Raw genomic sequence first — 8,850 nt, 5'->3', positions numbered from 1 at the left:
ATGCGGTTTTCACCGCGTATGTCTCTGTGGTTCTACCGCAGGTAAATCCGCAGGAGCTTAGCTGCGTTAAAAACCGCAGCAGTTTTTTCTTGACAGACGCGGTTTTAGTTGCGTATTTGCTTGCGTATTTTTAGGTGCAGATTCTAGGCTTCTAAAAAAAGAAAACTGTTTCCTGTGATGTCATCATTCCCGCCCATTTCTGCACAAGGTAGGAAGAGACTTGTATTGCAGGCCATTTTGTCTGCTACAGCTACCTGACCTGATGGAGCCTGCACGTCGACTGCGTCTCAGGCGTTCTTACCGCCGCAAACGTCTGTTGCTAGTGGTATTGATGCAGGCAGAAAAATCCAAAAAGGTGAGCAATGTTTTTAATGGACATTGTGTGCTTAGCTGCCTTGTTGTTTGTTGATGCATTGTGCACTATAGTGCGATTGCGGCCATGTGCTTTAATTCTTGCCAATATTCTTATGCAGACTGATCGTGCTTCCCGGCGTCACAGACGATACTGGGTCCATCCTCTGCTCACTGAAAGGGGGAGCAGAGGGCCATTTCGCCAGTCTGTACCAGGATTTGAAAAAGTAAGTGACGTGTAGCATGTGAATAGGTTTGAGGTTTATTTATTTTAGCCCGCTCTCCCTTTCTTTCTCTCTGCAGCCATCCGGAGAAGTTCGTTGCCTTCTGCCGGCTGCCTATGGAGGCCTTTGAGCGCCTTCTGGAGCTGGTGCGCCGGGACCTTACGTACCAAGATACGCGGATGAGGAAGGCGATCACTGCAGAAGAAAGGCTGCTCATCCCCCTTCGGTAAGTAACCTTTCTTATATTGTCACAGCTGTTAAATGTGTAATGTAATTCGCGACTGCAGAGCATGGACGTCTGCTGTAGTCGTTTTTTTCTTTTTTCTGCAATATTTGCGCAATACCGCTTTTAATTTTTCCGGCGACGTGCTTGACCAAGGGATTATTTTAAGGTAACTAAACCTTTTTTTTATATTTTATTTCTCAGGCGACGTTTCACGTCTAGGAAAAATAATGCGCTACTTAGATAGATCGAACTTGTACTGACACGGCGATACAAAATACGTAGTTAAAATTTAATGATTTTTATTTTTTAATAATAGATATGGAAAAGGGGGGGGGGAATAATTAAAGATTAGTTATTTTTTTCTCATTTTTAAAGACTTTTTTTTTTTTCTTTGGTTTTAAGTTCCTCTGTTGGAACAGCAACATGCGATGCTGTGAACGCTCCGGCAGTAGGACATAATGCTGTAGCATTACGTCATACTGCTTTTGGACAGGCAGTCTATCGAGCCCCCCTTTCATTAGGCCCCCGGCCATCATGACAAATGCACGGCTACCCCGATCTCACCGGGGGGGGGGGGGGGGGGGCCCGTGCGTGACCCCTGCACAGCAATCGGGGTATGTAAATGCCGCTGTCAGAATTGACAGCGGCATTTAAAGGGTTAATAGCCGCGATCGGCCCAATGGCCGATTGCGGCTCTTGACCGCGGGTGTCAGTTGTAATAAACAGCTGACGCCCGTGCTGCATGGAAGGAGATAGCGCCGCTAGCTCCCGCGATACACGTCCTGCAACAGCAGGACATAGTTTTACTATAGACCCGTCATAAAGGGGTTCATCCAGCGGAAGACTCCATCGTCAAATTCGCAGCCCACTTAGCAGAATATGTAAAGTTGTTTGTTATCTGGTAGTGATCTGGTAGCTTTGGGAGAGGCAGGTTTAACTGTTCGTTGTCTTTAGCATTCTCTCTTCTGCTACCTAGCACAGCCATCATCATCTTGAGGCAGGTTGTCTTCAGAAACAAATTGGCAGAAGAGAGATTGTTGAACTTACCATACAAGCAAATTGCCGCAACCATTGTTACGCACCGGCAGTCTCCGGACCCTTGTTCCGTTCATGAGGGTGGCGGGAACATGTTTGCATTTTCTCATTCTCTCTCCCCACCTATTATGTTGTGGATGGGGAGAAAGGAAGATGAACGATGTGCAGCGTGTAAAGTGAAAATTCAACCTCACCCATGGCTACCTCTGCAATGCAGATCTTATTTCCTTCACACAAATTCTACTGCGTTCTCCTCTAAATTTCGTGCTGAGAACAAGATGTGAATACTGTATATATTGAAGTGTTGAGGCAATGCAAGTCTTGTGAGTGTACTAACATTTCTTTTTCTTCTCTGCTTCTTTTCAGCTTTCTGGCCACAGGAGAGAGCTATGCTTCCCTGCATCTCCAATTTCGTGTTGGTAAATCTACCATCACTGAAATTGTGAGGTGCACATGCAGCGCCATCTGGCAGAAGTTGCAGCCCATCGAGATGCCTTCCTCTACAGAGGACACTTGGCAACGTGTTGCAGCAGGCTTTCAAGCTGTTGCCAAATTTCCTAACTGCGTATGTGCGCTTGATGGCAAACATGTCCGTGTGCTTCAGCCAGCGCACTCAGGATCAAAGTTTTATAACTACAAAATTTTTTTTTCTATTGTCCTGATGACCGTGGCTGATGCACATTGCCCTTGCAAGCAAAGGGATGCATAACATGAGTAGGCAGGCCAAATCTCTCATCCACCACAATGGGGCATCTGGCACTAATGAGCCAGGAAGGTTCTGAGGGACCAGCATAGAGAGCTGCTCAGCCATCAGCTGCCGACCCATTCTGGAAGCCCTGAAAATGCGAGCATCCCTAGTGCTTCCAAAGGCCCCAATATTGACCAGCAGGAATTGATAGTTGTGTCAGTAAAGGCTTCTATGGACTGCCTGATCTCCTTGCTGCAGCAGGCATCCCCTAAAAGATTGTTGTTTAGTCTCCATGAATTCAACCCCCCTATTGTATCTTGTCCCAAGAGGCCCCTATATACTGATGCATGGTCCAACCATATAAACTTAGCTATCGAGCTTCTATGGGCCAAGTCAAGAAGACTATATGAGATAAAAAAATATAATCCAATCTCCCATAACTATTATGAGCGGTAGAATGATGGCTGTAGTCCTTGACCCCTGGATGATGTATCTTCCCGAGGTGAATGAGTCACCGCTCCGATAACCATCTACACAATGACACCGAGAAGGGGCTGGGTTTTTATGAGGAAGTGTTTGAACCAGGATGTAGGCCTAGGTTGAGGTTACCTCCAAGCACAATGTTGTAGCCCGAGGAGAACTGCACCAGCTCTCCTATTATACAGTGTCCAAACGAAGCTTGTCCTATGTTGGAAGAATAGATGTTAGCCACTATTAGTACACGGTGCCCCATTTAAGAATATATATCTGCCCTTAGTATCCACCTTAGAGGCAAGAAGTTTGTGTGGAAGACTCTTCTGAATTGCTCCGGACATGCCACATACCTTCTTTTCAGGGTGCATGCCATGATACCAGCTGGTGTAATATTTGCCAGAGAATTTGGGGAGGTGACCTCTCCTAAAATGTCTCTCCTGCAAAAGGGCAATGAGGACCCTTTTTTATGCAGATAAGACAGAGTCTGGCCCCTCTTAGCAAGACTATTTAGACCTCTGGTATTATAGGTGCAAAAAAGGCTAGTCATTGGAATAATTAGGCAACTATAAAGGCTGATGCCAGGCACTGGGGCTTGAGGTCCTACAGAAACAGGAGAAAGAAAAAGGGAGAAAGAGGGTAGAAGCCAGACAAAGAAAGAAATGTTAATGGTGTGGTGACAGAAGACACGCATTCTGTTGATTGGGTTACAGAAACCCAATCTCACAAGGTGAAAGAGAGACCTACGGTCAGATACAGATGGCAACAGAGTCGCCTCGACCCTTTAGAGAGGGAGATTGAGGTTTGTCAGAATCAACACCCCCACAACCCTCACCAGTATGCTATAGTTTCAAAATAGGTACATAGCAATGACTGACACCTGCATAAAATCATAGCTATCTCTTGTACAGAGTGGCAATGATATATCAAAGCCGCTAAACACCTAGCAAATTAGGCTTTTGTATCAGAAAATACAGTGGTAGGAAAAAATAACTTGCCATATTATATCATGAGCAATTGTGAGATACATGGACAGAAATCTATCAAACATCACTAGAAGGCAGCAAAGACTGGACAGCCATTTATCAGTCAGTGTGGCAGTCTGTCGGGGTGACCGCTACATATTGGACACCGGGCTCTAACTTCCTGCCATGCCTCCTTAGGTGCAGCAGTGCACAGACCTGGGACATGTGGCTAATCTGGTATTACCACAGTGGGCAGTTCCAGCACTCCTAGAAATCAAGGAGGAGCAGGAGACCTAAAAGTCACAGATCTGCCTTTTTTTTTTTATTCAGTGAGCTGAAAGAGATACCCCCATGTATATAAGATATTGTTAGCTCTGAGAACACTGAGTATTGGTCTCAGTGCTCTACGTAATAGCATGGTCCGCCACAGGCACAAATTATTGTGCCCATGATGGTTTTCGAGATAGTCAAGATGTGACAGAATGTCTGCTATTTGCGAAGCTTATGCGTTTATAACTTTGCTATGAGCCTCAAATGCTGAATATACTTTATCCTGAGACTTCTCAATCAGGCTCAAGCTGTTACCCACATACTTAAGCTAATGTTGTAAAAGGGACAGCACTTCCTTACGAGACGTTTATAGCTGCTGAAAGTCACTTTTTGTAGGGAGAGCTTTCAAATGCTCCTTCCAGTCCTACTGGTCATCAGTAGAGGGGTCTCAGGAAAATAAATAGGGGTAGCCCAGGAACTGCTGCTTGCAGTATGTGGGATCCCTGAGGGCTTTAGAGCACTTATCTGCCCCCTTGCCGCTTGGTACTCCTGTGTCTCCCTCTCCATTCTTTTATCCTCCACTGCTCAGCAGATGTACGTCCTAGCTCAACATCTGCAACCTCCACCTCTCTTTTTGAAGACTTTTAATACAATTTTGTTTCTTGGAAATGGGGTTGCCAAAATAGTGTAATTTTAGCATTGTGTATTTTCTTTTGCTTATGTGGTTCATCATGTAGGGAAATAATACATTCATAGGATCATAGGATGTAAGGCTGAAAAAAGACATGACCATCCAGTTTAGCCTAGTATCCAAATGTTGATCCAGAGGAAGGCAAAAGAAAGCCCAATGAGGAAGAAGACAATTTTCCCAATTTAAGGGGAAAAAAATTCCTTCCTAACTCCAATCTGGCAATCGGAAAAATCCCTGGATTAACAACCCTTTGGAAGTTATTAATGATTATAACATATAACATTGTATCACTGAAGAAAAACATCCAGGCCCCTCTTGAACTCTTTTATCGAATTTTTCATCAGCATGTCCTCAGGCAGAGAGTTCCATGGTCTCACTGCACTTACAGTAAAGAATCCCCTTCTAGGTTGGTGTAGAGACCTTCTTTCCTCTAGATGTAGAGGTAACCTTCTTGTTACAGTTGCATTACTATGTATGAACAACAGATCCTGGGAGAGATATCTGTATTTTCCCCTGATGTAATTATACAAAGATTTTAGGTCTCCCCTTAGGCTTTTTTAAACTAAACTAAATAATCCCAATTTTGATAACCTTTCCGGGTATTGTAGTCTGGCCATTCCATTTATTACTTTAGTTGCCCTCCTTTATACCCGATCAAGTTCTGATATGTCCTTCTTGAGTAACGGTGCCAAAACTGTACACAATATTCCATGTGTGGTCTAACAAGTGACTTGAAAACAGGAAGAACAATGTTCTCGTCATGTGCCCTTATATCCCTTTTGATGCCCATGATCCTATTTGCCTTGGCGGCAGCTGCCTGACACTGGTTGCTCCAGTTAAGCTTACAGTTAACTAAAACCTCCAAGTCCTTTCCATTGTAGTGTTTCCCAGTAGTTTCCCATTTAGTGTGTAATGGCCTCCATGTATTTCTTCTGTCCATTTGCATAACTTTACATTTATGAGTGTTAAATCTCATTTGCCATTTCTATGCCCAAGCCCCCAATTTATCCAGATCCTCTTGCAATCTCATTGCGTCCTCTTTTCTGTTAATATCTTTACAACGTTTTGTGTCATCTGCGAATATTGATATTTTACTGTACTATCCTTCCACCAGCTCATTAATAAATACATTACAAATAAGAGAGCCCTGTTGTACCCCACTAGTAACGGTGACCCAATTATGGGGCGCCATAATGAGGTATTGGTTAATAATTTGGCAAACATCTACACAGTGGTAAACTACCTAAAATGAAAATCTTGTTTATAAATTTTGACCAATGATTTTAAACTCGCACTTTGGTGATCCCAAAGGAAGAACTGCAGGTTCAGCCTCTTCTGCATTTCAACCCACTTTGGTTGGGCATAATTTTTGTTGGGACAACACACAGGCTGTAATTACAGCAAATGTTCTCAGGTTTCAGCTGAAGTACACTGTGGAAAGCTCTCCATTTGTTGGCAAGAATGCCAAAAGGCAAACTCCACAAAACGCAGGGCATGTATGATCTCCCATCTGCCACAATGACAAATAGAGCAGGTGGACCTGAAGAGCCAGGAAAGTTCCATGGTTCTGGCAAACACAGATGGACAGAAGTTGCTAACCCATTCTGGAAGCCCTGAAAATGTGAGCATCAGCAGTGCTTCCATAGGCCCAGATATTCATAAGCAGAAATCGATAGCTGGTATCAGAAATCGCCAATAGCACTACAAACAAATACTGCTTATAATTGAAATACCGTGACCCTGAGTGTGGCAGCTTTTTAGCATTGATGCTTTTGCCATCCAGCAGCCCAATGCAGTTCAGAACCCGTGCAGCAGCCAGGAATCTCTCTGCAATGTCCATTCAATCTTAAAAATAGGGCAGAGACATCACTAAAGGCACCAAACACTGCCAAATGACATCATGGGTCTCCCACAAATCATAGATATGCCTAACAGAAAATTGAAGTGCAGTGAAACATATAAATGCCAGTGGCCAGAAACCTGCACAAAGAAGCCAAACTGGATACATTTTTTTACCTAAAATGGTACTTTCTAAGACGCACAACACAATAAACAGTAGTGTAGAAGACATTTGTAATATTGAGAAATTATAACATAGAACAGCCCATGTACTTACCTCAGGGTGACCAGGAGTCTTTCCTCAGCAGATATACACAGACGCATGTTGATGTATGTAAATCCAGATCATTCTTCCTCCAGAAGCTAATTGAAAATCTGGTCCGACAAACAACAGAGGAGGATTAATTTGTCCAGATGTCGCCTCAAGTCATTGTAAAGAGTATTGAAATGAACTCAGAACCTCCTCCTCCATCTAGGCACATTCTCCAGCATCTCACATGACTCTCTAAATTGCAAGACATCAACCAAGGCAAAAAAATATCCTCTTCCGAAGAAGTCATGTCCCTCAGCTCATCAAATCTCTCACAGACTCAGAAAGTACAAGAAGCACAACAGAACAGCACAGCACCTGTAACCTATTTATGGCTGATTGCAGTGGGCTGGGTCAATGACGACAGGTTCATGTTTTGTTTGTGTGTATATTCGTGCTCACAAATGTGCATGGTTTGGCAACAGACCCCCTCCCCTCACAAAATCTACGCTCATACACATGCAAAAAAGACTCATTTTCTGTACAAATATGTTGCACTGAAACATGCATATTTGCATGAAACCTCCCTAATATTATAATTTTTAGCTGAGCAGTTTATAAAAACGCTTGTTTATATGAGCAAATGCCACTTCCGTCTGTGAAAACTGCACTGTTATCACTACGTGTTTTAATGTGTGTATTTTTTAAGCTTATTTCACATAGGCGAGGGTGAAATTGCCATCCCCACCATGTGAATTCCCCATGGATGCAAGGTGTTTTCATGTCAAAACAGCCTTGCAAAACAAACAGACGTCCTGTGGAGAGGTGCTCTCGCAGAAGAACTTTATCTGCAGTCAACTGCCACCCCCGAGCAGCAAACCTGCTTAAAAAAAGCACTGGAGTTCCCCTTGTGAGAGAAGAAGCAAGAAGAGGGGCCTCGCAGCCCTCCAGACTGCTCAGTGGAGCCTTCTAAAGCCTAGCTCGGCCAGAAAGACAAGGACCTCAATTTTGGGGAAGGTGGGGAAACCATCATAATGCGGTGCGGAGGCGCAGGCATTGGAACAAAGGTACCTGCCTAACCACAGCCACTGCAGGATGCACTAGCTTCACTCCAGTTGCAGGTTAGAAAGGGAGGACATGAAGGCGACCTACCTGGAAAGACAGGAGGAAGTCGGCGCTCTGAACACTTCACCTGACATCTTGGCCTTCTGTGGTTGAGTGGCACACAGCAACCACGGACTGCACTCCACTGACTGGTAGATCCCCCTTGATAGCGTTGTATCCCGACACTGCAGCAGAGTGGTGAAAAGCTAGTTGGGACCCATTGCGGCCTACATATCCCTGGACTGTAGTGGCCTGCTGAGCCATCAGTGCAGAGATGTCAACCTGAGAGAGCCCTACTCAGTAAGACAGCCAAGCAGCAGGTTGCTGCAAAAATGGGAGCTGCTTATGTGAAAGGCTTGGCTTAGAGAAATATCATAGGATAAGATACCCATGGAAGCCAACTTTCCATTTTGACTCCCAGCAATCACTGAAAATCAATAAATTCCTTAAACGCCTTTTTCTGAATGTCGCAACTGATCTAAGAAATTATTAAGGATGTAGAGCAATGCATTCTGGAACACAACAGGAGTTTTACTAATGTTCCTTTTTATCTATATGCAGAAGATTTGCCTGGTGTTAAAACACTGTAAAAAAAATGAAAAAACATAGAACACAAACTAGGTGTTACGTTATTTTAGGCTGTGGAAACAATGACCTACACAAACACAACCAAGTTTTATGACTGGAAAGACAATAATTACTTGTATTTTGGCCAGAATATGTAAGCTCACAAGCC

At 43.9% G+C, this 8,850-nt stretch overlaps 1 long non-coding RNA gene across 1 annotated transcript; it reads left to right on the top strand.

Moving 5' to 3' along the window:
• Positions 1-216: 216 nt before the first annotated feature.
• On the top strand, positions 217-790 carry LOC136610590 (uncharacterized). Its single transcript, XR_010790115.1, has 3 exons — positions 217-355; positions 474-578; positions 655-790. It is a non-coding gene; the product is annotated as an uncharacterized lncRNA (long non-coding RNA).
• Positions 791-8,850: the final 8,060 nt, after the last annotated feature.

The sequence above is a fragment of the Eleutherodactylus coqui genome, chromosome 2 (assembly GCF_035609145.1).
Source record: "Eleutherodactylus coqui strain aEleCoq1 chromosome 2, aEleCoq1.hap1, whole genome shotgun sequence".
Lineage (NCBI taxonomy): Eukaryota > Metazoa > Chordata > Amphibia > Anura > Eleutherodactylidae > Eleutherodactylus > Eleutherodactylus coqui.
The sequence above is the reverse complement of the archived record's forward strand: the minus strand, read 5'-3'. Positions and strand labels throughout refer to the sequence as shown.